This window comes from Arvicanthis niloticus, chromosome 25 (genome assembly GCF_011762505.2).
Source record: "Arvicanthis niloticus isolate mArvNil1 chromosome 25, mArvNil1.pat.X, whole genome shotgun sequence".
Taxonomy (NCBI): domain Eukaryota; kingdom Metazoa; phylum Chordata; class Mammalia; order Rodentia; family Muridae; genus Arvicanthis; species Arvicanthis niloticus.
This window is the reverse complement of record NC_133433.1, coordinates 38095924-38108555: the sequence shown is the minus strand read 5'-3', so window position 1 is coordinate 38108555 and position 12632 is coordinate 38095924. Positions and strand designations below refer to the sequence as shown.

Here is a 12632-nt window from a genome sequence, read left to right as displayed (position 1 = left end):
ATCTAATACCTTCATCTCAAAGATCTTTATTTGATTGTCTTTTTGATTTGTATGACAGGATTATCTTCCCTAGCAGAGAGGCAGCAGAACCTATAAGCATGCCATTTGCAGAGGACTTGGTCTTTAACTGGCTTCTCTTCTACAGGAGAATAGGTGCTGCAGGAAGATTTTGATATCTAAGTCGATGACTTACCTAGATGATGCAATTCTATACCCAGAACATTAGTTACACAGATATTAAGTGAATTCCTTGTGATGCAATTGTTCTTATGTTTATATGAGATTGTCATTCTCTTTTTTTCCCTATGGGACAACAGTACCAAATAACTCAGAATTATATTGATACCTTTTCTTTATCATGCGTTTATTGAACCTGCGTACATGGATCCCCGTTCTCTGAGCTTATTGAAGTGCTGATCTATAAGTTCATGTCCAGGGAAATCTTCCCTGTCCTGGGGAGATCAGTGCTAAAGCTTTTTTGAGCGCCACTCTTCCATTTCCTTAATAAAACACACCAGGAAGATATTTCACTCTAATGTATTTATTACTCTCCTCTTTCTAACAGTGTTTCAGAATGCCATGGTCAAGGGCTCTGGCACTATGCTGTCTACATGAAGGGAAATCAAATATTTTTTTTTTATTAAAAACAAGTTTTCTCATCCTCTAAGAAGTCTCTAATATAATATGTCCTTCAAAACAGTGGTAATGAACACAGAACACATCTCCTGTGAGTGTGTATCAGAAACATACTGTGCCATTTAGGAGAATTTACTACGTTGCTAATACTGAGTGTCTCAAGGATTTTGTATCATTGCTTGACATTTTAATTTGTCTTTATTTTATAATTTGTAATTAATTTATTCACATATTTTATTTGCTTTTTTGAAAATTTAAATATTGTGAGAAATCTTCTATTTGTAATTTGTGTGCTTATATTTGATAATCACACCTGTAATGAAGCACATAATTACTATGTCTTTCTTGATCTGAATGGCTTCATCTGAAGGTAAGAGCAAGTTCAATAATTTATAAAGTGTTCTTCAAGATGTGCTTCAGTGTTGGGACAGAACATTCAGTTTTTATCTATTCCTTTCTATCATAATGTATTAGTGCTAGAGCAAACTAATGGCTCTGAAATAAAATAGACAAGCTTGTCTGTTCTATGTGGATATTTGTTAGCTTTTGAGTTTGGGGACTTTTGTGTATCTTTAATAATGAATAGTTAAGGCAGTGGTTCACAAAGTGCAGTCTCCAGTGATCAACATTAAAATCCAAGAAGTTGTTAGAAATACAGATTCTTAGTTCAGGTCCCCCTCTGTAATGGTATCAGTCCTCTGGCCTGAATCAAGCCTCAGCATAACTCCGATGCAGGCTAATGATTAAGAACTACTTACTGCTCCTGTTCTAGTTGTTTGGGATTCCCATGAAGACCAAGCTGAACAGCTGTTACATATGTGCAGGGAGGCCTAGGTCCAGCTTGTGTATGTTTTTTTGGTTGGTGGTTCAGTCTCTGAAAGCCCCAAAGGTCCAAATTAGTTGATTCTGTCGGTCTTCCTGTGGTATGTGGGATTTGTTCTTCTAGCTGGGGTGCCTTGTCTGCCTTCAGTGGGAGAGGAAGTGCCTAGCCTCAGAGACTTGAAGTGCCTGGGTGATGGGATTGCCAGGGCACCCCCCACCCACTCAGAAGAGAAGGGAAAAAGGAATGGGAAGGATTGTGGGAGGGATGACAGAGAGTGGGACAGTAATTAGCACCACTGCTAATTACTGCTTCATAACTTTGCTATCAGTGCAGCCTATGGACTAGCAAGGAACACTTGGGACTTTGTGAGCACTATATGATGTCCAGCCAGACCTTGCAGTGTCCGCACAAGACCCTGCCTATTAGCAAAATCATTAGGTGGTCTCTGTGTATACAAAAGTTTAAGAGTTTGGGAGTTCGAGCCTGGAAGTTTCCAGTAGAAGAGGATCTTTTATTCAGAGGCAATTGGAGTTTAACTGGAGCTCTGTGCTGCTTTACTGTTTGGCTAGCCCCTTAGCTACCTCTGGATTAAGAAGGCAAAAGAGGTTTATAACTTTTTTCACTACACTGTTCAAATGACATAAGGGTTCACTGTGTCAATATCATATGATGGAAAGAGAACAGTTATTTGGATAAAAGATCTGTAATATAGGTAGAAATCATCTATAGGCTGTAGGAATATGTATACCTAGATTACATACATATGTATGTGCATGGTGCATGTGTATGTGTTCTGTCTAGCAATGATATGCTATCAAACAATGTTCTTCACATAGACATAATTTTCAAGTCTCTTAATTTTTTAATTTACTTTGCAGTCTCAAAGCTATACTGGGCACCCTTCTCTCTTAATTTCGTTTCTACCTTTGAATTTGATTTTTGGTAACACAACTCTTCTTAAGAAATCTTTTGAAAAGTGAAGGAAGCTGCACAAATCATCGGTTATTTGTCTCCCATTGCAATGGGAGTTTTGCCATGCTGTGGTACTAAAGAGCAAATGACACAAAGCTTTTGAGGGACGTGATGAAGTTGACCTCCTTCCAGGGCTTTTCCTCTTGTGTATCTACCAGGGATAACTCCTGTTCATAGGCAGAAAAGTCACTGATCAAAAATAAAACCTTATTTGTCAAAAATAATTTTTATCATGAAAACATATGAGCAGTAAAAGATTTATAAAAAAAAATTCTTTTGAAACCTTTACAACACCCCCATATGTAAATAGGTCTGTCACTCCTGTGTTTGCCCACAGCTCCAGCTCCAGATGAACAAGGGTAGTGTGTGGTGGCAGGAACAGCTGACTCATTAGGAGAGAGCAGTGAAAGGTAATTAACCCTGGGAAAAGTACAGCTGCCATGCGGGCTGTTCCTTTCTGTAGGATCTGATTAGAAATTAGTGTTAAACCACTGATTCTTTTTTAAAAGACTATAGTTGATAATTCATTTCCCCTCTCAGGTGTGCTTCTAGAAAAGGTTCTCAAAAGTACTTATGTACAAAGGTCTCAAATATAAGCAATGTTTTCTCTTAATAGTGGGCACCTGTTTTCCTTGTTGTAGGATAATCTTTAAAATAATGTGTCTGGTTATTGAATGTGATACTACCCAGACTCATATTCTGATACTCAGTTCTCATATTACCCTAAAGCAGTGCTTCTCCACCTTCCTACTGCTGCAACCCTTTAATACAGTTCCTCATGTTGCATTCGCCCTCCCCCATCCGTAAGATTATTTTCATTGCTACTTCATAACTGTAATTTTGCTACTGTAATTTAATTTGTAATGTAAATATATTTGGAGATAGAGCTTTGCTAAAAGAATTGAGACCAACAGGTTGAGAACCACTGTTCTTTGCTCTAAAGGATTGTTTTATGAAGTAAATAAATGGTAGAGATAAATGCTATTTAACTAACTTTTCTCTTTTCTTTTTTCCATGTTTTCTCTGATGATGCCCCCTCTGTAGCAATGACAGCTCTTCTGTTCGAATTTAATAGCTGCTAGGGAAGGTAAGTGATGCCCATTTAAAATTAAAATTCTCCTCCAAAATGCACCTTCAACTTTTGTGCCCTTCTAAAATGTAGAAGTTAAGAAAGTTGATTGTAGAGAACCAATAAAGATGTTAGTATTTATTAATATTGGTACCAAGATTTGTGGTATCACATGTATGATAATGAGGTGCACTTGTACTAAAATCTTAAGAATTCATAGGTGACTAGGAACTATGACTTATAGGACAATTGCCTCCCTGCCAAAGAAGTACCTGAAATTGGTGAATGTGTAACTGTTGTTTTCCTTGTATAACAAAGGAGATAGGAGTCATTTAAGAACTTTGAGATGGGAAGAATATCCCAGACTATAAAGGAAGGACCAACTACCCCTGGTTCTTATGAAAAAGGGCAGTAGATTTACTCAGGGAGCTAGAGTTGGGTAATGTCCAGCCAAACCACATAGCCAGCTTTGAAGATGAAGGGGGCATAGTGAAGGAAAGCATCAACCTCTAGAGGCAGGAATGGCTCTCATTGTCATCTTGCAGCTCCATGTTGTCAAGAATAAGGAACTGAACTCTATCCATACCTTGGTAAGGAAATTGATTATCCCTTACAGCATACCCTGACTTGTTTTCAGACTGATAAGACCATAAAAAGACCCTGGAGCCTCCACAACTATAGAATAATAATAGGTCTTTCCTTAAAGCTGCTGAGCTTATTAATATTTGTTAAAGAAATAATAGAAAAGTAATAGAGAGAGCCAACCAATAGGTAGAATATATTTTACAGCTAGTAATATAAATCCTAGGAAGACCATTCTATTTCTGAATGAAACAAATTCTTGGGAGGCCAAAATTGATACTGTAGGATTATTTATTTGGGGGATATAAATGATAATTATTGATACACAGTGACTTTATCTTCCATTTTGTAACACTTCTTTTCAAAAATGCAACATATCATATTGCTATAAATATAGTAGTTGTGTGAAAAAACAAAGGAATGCATGTTTTATTGACCCCTTCACTGAGCCTGAGTGAATGTGAGCTAGGGTAAGAATAATGGACTATTGGAGATGCAGTAACCTGTATCTCTGCTGCAGAAGCTCAGCAACCTACAGAAAGGGAGAGGCTGCTATGCCGACAACTTGTCGACTGTGTGATAAAGAAGCTGGTAGTGATCATCCTGGAGTTCGCTGTCTTCTCGTGTAAATTGGTAATATAGACTTCCCATAGGTACTTAGTGATGACGGGATATTAAGCAGTATGATGTCTATGACACTGCATGCTTTCTGATAAGGCTCCAGCAATGACAACAGATACTTGCTTAGTAAACTCTATCTCCTTTCACGATCGGTAAAATTGCTAGATATGTTTTGTTGTTCCTCCTAGAAATAGTTAGTTTCTTTTCTCTGTAATATCAAATTCAATTTTGAATACATGGTCGTGTCTCACTTAAAGTAAAATACAGGTGTCCAATGGTCAGGACCTTCTGGTAAATTTTGAATGAGAAAAAGCAGACTTTTACTAATGAGGTTCTCATACAACTGGGATACATACCAAGACCTTATCTCATAACAAACAAGCAAACCGTGTCAATTTTCTGTAGCTAGCAAAACAACCAAACTGACCAAACCTATAATATCCCAGATGCTGAGTGCCTGGGACTTGTTAAATCAATTAATAACCCATATTCTCAAGAATCTGAAAATGATTATTTTGGCCTTACTTCAGCAGTAATGCACATACCACAACTATAAAATTGCTTCTTTCATGGGCCTACCCAAGCCTATGTAAAAGCAGAAAGTCATAAGTAAGTAGAATGCAAGACAGAACCTCATCATCAAAATGGGTGGGCCATCAATATTCTTTTCCAGTACAAGAATATGGAAGATGCTGTCAATCATGACTGTGGGTAGATTTTGCAGTTCTTATCCTGAAGGAAGAAGTTTCTTGGAAAGTTACAAATAAAATCAACAAATTCAAGGCATTTAATTTCAGCTAGTTAGTTTAACCATCTACTATCTTTGACCCCTTTGCAACTGCATAAAAATGTAGCTTTAGCCCATTGACCAAAGCAGTTTGACCACTGGCATCCTTTCAAGAATCTTTGAGAACATTTGTTTATTTCCTTTAGAGTTCTCTGAATGTCACAACAATCACAGTCATTAGAACTTGTCTGGACTACCCTCATATCCACTTTTCCTCTGTCCCCGTCTCTCTTAGGATATTCCACATTACATCAGGATACTTGACTTGCGGCTTTGTACTGTTGAGGACAAGAGTTGTATCTTAAATATCATTTTATACCCTTTGTTTCTTATGGGGAAATATGTATATTGCTGCCCAGTAACTATATATTGAACCATTGTTAAGAGAAATATAGTTATGTGAAAATAATCTATATTAAAGATTCTACTTTATAATGATAATAAAAATCCAAGGATTATTTCTCCATTAGTTCATTGGCCTCAACAATAAGGAGTCATGCCATTTTCCTTTTAGACCTCAGTACATTCTCCCATTCCATTTTCATCGTCAGACAATGAAGGCAAATGGCTGTAGTTTTTCATCTTAATTCATGCTTAAAGACTATTGTGAAGATGTTAATGAAAACCAAACATATGCTATTAATAAAAATATCAGACTTGCTGAAAATATTTTAAAGAATGTCTTGAAATTAATAAGGAAAGTGGAAAAATGTCCAAGGATATAAAAAACAATGTGTAACCCTATATATAATGAAATAGCCTAAAGAGATAAACATTCCCTTTGCATAATGAAAAGCCTTATTTTTTAATCAACAAGTGTTCTTTGAACTCTATTAAATGTGTTTTGACATTGTAAGGATGTTTAGTATAGATTTACTCAAAATAGCATATTTAGTTGTAACACAAGCTTTGAAGTGAAGTGCTTAGTGAAACAAAACATGGTTTCTATAGTTACCACAGGAGAACTTTTAAAAAGAATAACTTTATTTCTTTGGAAGCCAGGAGGGGGCTTTAAAGGAAAGATTAAGCAAACAGACCTAGGCAGGTTCATTATTTATGGTTCACATCTGATTGGCTTCTTAAAAGAATAAACTCTTGCTATTATAAGAAATTAGGGTGTTTCCCCTAAAATCTAAGAAATATCAATGTACTCCTGGCATTTCAAACTGGATTCTGAGTCAGGAAAGACTGGCTTAACTGGCAGCTGTCGGATACATATTTTTCTATGGTTATGGTTGATGGTCAATGTCATAAACAAGTTGGTTAAAAGCTGCTTGTGGAAGGTAGTAGTTCATTGCTCATGGCAGATTAGGGGCCATAGGCAACTTTGTTATTTACAATCAGATGTATCTTGATGGCATGCATGCCTTACAGAAGGGAACTTGAAATCCATACTAGTGAAGGTGTCCTAAATGCTGCCATTATTGTTTTCTCTGAGTGTAGATGGAGGTCGTTGTTACACTGTCCTCTGCTGCATCTAACCCAAGGACTTTTTCAGTTTCTCGTTGAGACACAGGATGATAGGGTTTCTAGACTCAACCTTCAGCTCACCAGTCTTTAAAGCAGTTGTGATTAACAGGACTTTTGCAAAGTTTCTATGTAGTTACAAGGACAGTTTCAATCTTCTGTCATTTTTTTGCATTAGCTATGATTATGCTTTTACCACAAAAATGCATTTGTTTTAAAGGTAACAATACAGACTGGGAGAATAGCTTATGTTTCATCTATATTTATCAGCATTCACTGTACATTTGTGTCTTCATTACCAGGAAATATTAAGGGACATTGTGCCATCTATTCCTGTTTACAGTTTATTATGCAGAGATAGGAAACACTTAGCATGTAAAATGAATGTAGAAATTATTCCTGGATAGAAACACGGACATTTCCCACTCGTTGGCTCTTTCTCCTCCATCACCGGATCAGAGTGTAATTGTCAGTAATCAGGCCTGCTTGCTGCTGATAAAACCACTCTGAATGCTAGCAGCCTTCTTTGTGTGATGACTCAATTATTCCAGAAGTGCCTCATCAAATCTGCCCCATCAGCTGGGCTAATAAATAAGGAGAAGAAACTGGCCCCCCAAAGCAAATTATAAATCCATTTGCATTAACCATTTCACTGGTCCATGATCTAGGCAGAAATAAGCATGGCAGATTGTGTTAAGCTTATTTGAATATGTTTATAATGTTTACAGCATGCAACTTTTTTTCCCACAAGGTGTTGGAATTATTAGTCATGAATGGCATCTAAATGCAGTTATGTTAATTACCACATGGCTTTAAGTATCTTTCTGGACTACTTTGTTGCTTAAATCAGGTAAAAAGTTAAATCATCTTGAGGGTGAATTGTGTCAGATTTTAAGGAGAAGGTAATGTTATTTTTAAAGGGACTGGAAGGACATATGTCAATACTAGAATTCCTAGTAGTGTAAGTATAAACACTTTGTCTGTGGACAGTGGGAGCCACAGTTACTTCCATCCTCTTCATGACTTCAGCCTCTAAGCAAAAATGACCTGTTCTGCAAGCAAATCAAAGTGGCTGTCGAACTCCTTACACTCAAGATTTCTTGAAATGTTCTGTAGGCTAAAGATTCAAAAGCTGGACCAGTAAAAATCAACTAAATCCCTCAATGTTAAATAGTACATTGGTTAGTAAATACTACTTTATTCTTTTAAAATGACCAATGTGTTTTAATTAAAAGTGGATGATGAAATGCATTTGCATAAATTATATACAATCTAATTGGATACCCAATAACTTAAAATTGGAAACATCCTCTCTAAAACTAAGTGTATCCCACTATCTCACATTGCAGTAGGACCGCTTTTCCATGTGGGATGTGCCAGGCTCATAGATGCTCCGTTTTCTGTTCCTGTCTAATCAGACACCTGACTGTGAACTGCGTCTAAAGTAAAGCTTATGGACACCAAGAAGCACTTTTATTTGCCTAAAAATCTTGAATTAAACTCATACTTACATTCATTTGTTCCAGAAAACAACGTGTATTTTCTAATACGAACCTGGAAAGCTCAGCAGGAGAAATTTGTTTTCAACAACATAACTATTATGTGGCAATAGACTCACAAAAATTGGAAGCATCATCTCCTAAATAGAGAATTGTGTGCTGTAATGGAAAAAAATCTGTTCTGAGGCTTATTGACTAGAGCTGAAAAGAATAGAAAGATAAATACAAATGTTAACAGAAATTATGATAAGTGAAATGACAAATAGAAACTGAAGAGTCACCTTGTGTTTGCAGGTAGCCATCAGCATTATATATATATATGTGTGTGTGTGTGTGTGTGTGTGTGTGTGTGTGTGTGTGTGTGTATGTGTGTGTGTGTGTGTGGTAGTTTGCGATATTAACAATGCAAGTATTCATATGTGTATGATATATTATATCATTACTCAAATTTTAGCTGTAACTTAAATCATTATATGATTAATATAAAATATATCTTGATGTTTAGAACTGCAAAGAACTTGTATTACCATTCCAAAGATAGTAATAATCTGTGAAGTTGTTAAAAGTTGGAAGAGTGGATTGGACAGTAAAACTGATAGATGCTGTTAAAGCAGGACCTCAGAAACAGTGCTACAAAAAATACGCTGGTATTTTTATGTGGACTTGTTAGGGTGATAAATATTTCCAGACTTTAGAATTTTTGGAAACTATATTTGAACGTCCCAGGCTCCTGGGAGGACTGTTTGCATCGCACTTCCTGACTAGACAGAGCAAACTGCTTCCACTAGTAGGCAGATGCCACAAGAACATTGGCAGTTCATTGTTAGTTATACCACATTGCTGGTGGTGGTGAGGTCATGGTAATTAGAACACATTGGCAGTAGTGGTTCTTTTATGCTATACCCCATTGTTGGTGGTAATGAGCTCATATTAGAACACATCGATGGTGTTGGTGAGTTAATGTTATATCACATGGATGGTGGTGGTGCGGTCATGTCAGTTACAACACATTGGCAAATGGTGTTGAGTTCACATTAAACCAGAAGTAGTATGTAGTGCACACATAACTTGAGAAATTTATTTGCCTTTTTATAAAACTTGTCACCTGACATTTACTTTGGGAGATTAAATAAAAAATACTTTCTTTGGAACTAAGTGTGACTGTGATTTTCTGTCCGGGGAACAGAGTTGACATATAGATCATAACACTTGGTCCATTCATCTATAAGAACAAAATACCATGTAACAGATGCATCTGCTGCAACATAGGTTTGCAGAAGCAAGTAGTCATCTATAAAGTAGTTCTTAAGGCCTGGCATCCTCTAATTTTTTCAAAAAGGGAAGTCAGCAAATGGAGTACTAGCTGATAGCTTCACAGAGCTAAGATATCTGATCACCCGAGTCATTAATTAGAAAGACACTGTGTGGGCTACGAACCTGCCACACCTTGGTTGCCATGTAATTTCGCCTTTTAAGGTTGCTGTTTCAGAAAGGTAAGGACTTTCATGAAAGTAAGTGCATGCTAGCAGGTGGAGGTAGTGTTGCTGGAAGTCCTTGCTCCTTGGTGAAGCTTCCAGGCCTGAGGGTAACTTTCTTAACAATTCGCCTTTCTCATGGGCTATTATGCATTTAAGTTGGGAAAAAGTTTTGTTTGTTTGTTTGTTTGTTTTTAGAACATACAATACAACCGAAGAGTGGCAAATAATAATAACTTTGTAAAACCTAAGGATGAATTTAATGGAAGTGAGGGTTTAAAGGTGTCATGAATATATAGGAAAAGAGGAGGGGGAGATTCCTGTTTGACTGCGGTAGGCGTCCATAGATGAGCTGGGTGGAACTTCAGTGACAGACCCAGTGAGCCCCTGGAGAGGCCCTGCCTCCCATTTCTATTTCACTCTGCCTCCACATCCTGGGTCTTTGAGTGTCAAATCATATTCCTAAACTTATCTTTTCTCAGCACCCTCTGCACACTTCTCAAGCAGATCTCAGCTGTGCTGCCTCCGTTCTAGTCTCCAGGGAGGGAAGCCACAGCAGATGGGGTTAGGGCAGAGGCCTGATGCATCTGACAGCAAACGGCTAGGCTGCAGAGTAGAAGCTGTGAGCGTCAGGAAGCTCCTTCTCCCAGGAGACCCAACTAACCACTGAAGAAAGTTGAAAATGAGCCCTTTGAGAAACGCTATTAAAAGTAGTAAAAAATTGCGATTGTGCAGATGACGTGCTGCTGTGTGCTTATTCGGATGCTAATGAGTTTGACATTAGGGAACTCAGAGGCTTTACAGCTACTCCCTTATGTGATTCCGTTCTTTATTGGCAATCTTTGAGAAAATAAATGGAAAATGTATTGCTAATAAATACATAACACGATAGGGCATTAGACAGAAAGCCATTACTTTCAGGATTTAGAAAGAGCTTTGTTCACCAGTATGACTGCTTCCAGGATCTTTTGTTTTAGGTTGGTGTGTGGTAAACAAAGGGAGCTAGGCAGGTGGAAAGCTCCAGAACTCTTTCTCTATCAAGAGCACACCAGAATGGGCCAAAAACATTTTTTAAAGTTGCAATCAAACACAAAATAAGAGTTCCCTAGCTAGCTCTGGCATTCCTTTTCCATTCTTCTACTTGGGCAACTGTGTGATATTTTTCTGCCTGCTTCTTCTGCACAGCCACAGTTGCTGACTTGAGTTGAAAAAGCATCTGCGTCCTGTCTGGTCAAAGCTTGCAAGGAGCAGGAATGTGTAGGTGAGAGGCTGCTTGCTTTAGGATACTGCACTAGGTGAAAGGCCAGCAACAGAAGTCTCCTGCAAGGAAGGTTGGAGGCTTGTGACTTAAAATGTCAGGACTGCCAACTGTAAACATTTAACTACGGGCATGCGTGCACATGGCATTGGTATAGCAGGGCCCCCTTTAGGATGCTGAGTGTACTACACTGGCTTTCAGTGTCTTCCCCACACCCCACTGGGGGAACCAAATAGAGGGGATGCAGCCTTGTGTATTGTTACTTGGTGGTAAAATAAACGAAAAACAGGTTGTTTCCTTGAAGAGTGAATTGAAACGCTAGCCATGGGATTAATAGCATCTTCTGTTGGTCTCTTTCAGAACAGCTCAGGTAACAAGGGAAGATTCTGTCTCTCACAGCTTCTTCACTAGAGCTCATTGAATATCATGCCCTAACTTTTTCTTTTTGATGGCTAAAAGTATTAATAATAGTCATAATAGGACTGGTGATATAGCTCAATGGTAAAGTGCTTGCCTACCATGGATAAGGTCCTGGCTTTAATCTCTAATAACTACAAAAATGAATCATAAAATTATTAGTAATAATACAATTTGCAGTATAACAATTACATTCTGTTTGCAATGTGGCCAACCAAATTATAGGTAAAATATGCCAACCTGTCCTCTGTCGTTCAGTAAGGTTCTTTTAAATAAGCTTTTTTTCTGGTCCAGCCTGATATGCTTTCTTTCTTTTACTTTTTCTCTCACTAGGAAGAATTTCAAGATTTTCTACTAAATTGAACAAAAATATTGAGTGGCTCTGAGGGGCCAGAGCAAGCAATTGGCACACACAGCTTAACTGCAGAAAAGGTGGTGTGATCTCACGTTTATTATTAAAAATTAGAATAGATTGAAAGAAAACTCATTTAATCAAAGAATTTAAATAAAACCTGGTCACCAGTGGTCACCTCTTTGTATTTGCTTTTAAATTCATTTTTGCTGCTGAGTTTACAATGGTAATTTTTTAAAGAATTTTTTATTGGTCATTTTATTTATTCACATCTCAAGTGTTATCCCCCTTTCCAGCTTCACCCCTGTAAACCCTCTATCCCATGCCCCCCTGTTTCTATGAGGGAGCCCCCCACACCCACCCCTGTTCCCACCTCAGTGCCCTAGCATTCCCCTACGCTGAGGCATCAAGCCTTCACAGGACTAAGGGCCTCACCTCCCACTGATGACAGATAATATAAATTTTTTTAGAACACTCAGCTTACTGTTTTAAACTGCTAAGCAACTGACATCCTCTAGGGCTGCAAACTCTTGTGTATTGTTCCTGGTATCTGCCCTTACAGAATGGTTCATGATTAAATAGATTTGAAAATTAAATGTATGTTCATTTGTATTAAAAACTAGTGAGGTTAAAGATACTTTAAAAACACAATTCCTATAAATGTCCCAGATGAC

General features: G+C 37.6%; 1 protein-coding gene across 2 annotated transcripts in view; it reads left to right on the top strand.

Moving 5' to 3' along the window:
* The first annotated feature begins 3486 nt into the window (after positions 1 to 3486).
* St18 (ST18 C2H2C-type zinc finger transcription factor) overlaps positions 3487 to 12632 on the top strand; it is a 110346-nt gene continuing 101200 nt past the window's right edge. For both annotated transcript variants that reach the window (XM_076924421.1, XM_076924419.1), the window contains exon 1: positions 3487 to 3518. The gene's annotated coding sequence lies outside the window, so the exon portion shown is untranslated. The remainder of the gene's footprint in view (positions 3519 to 12632) is intronic.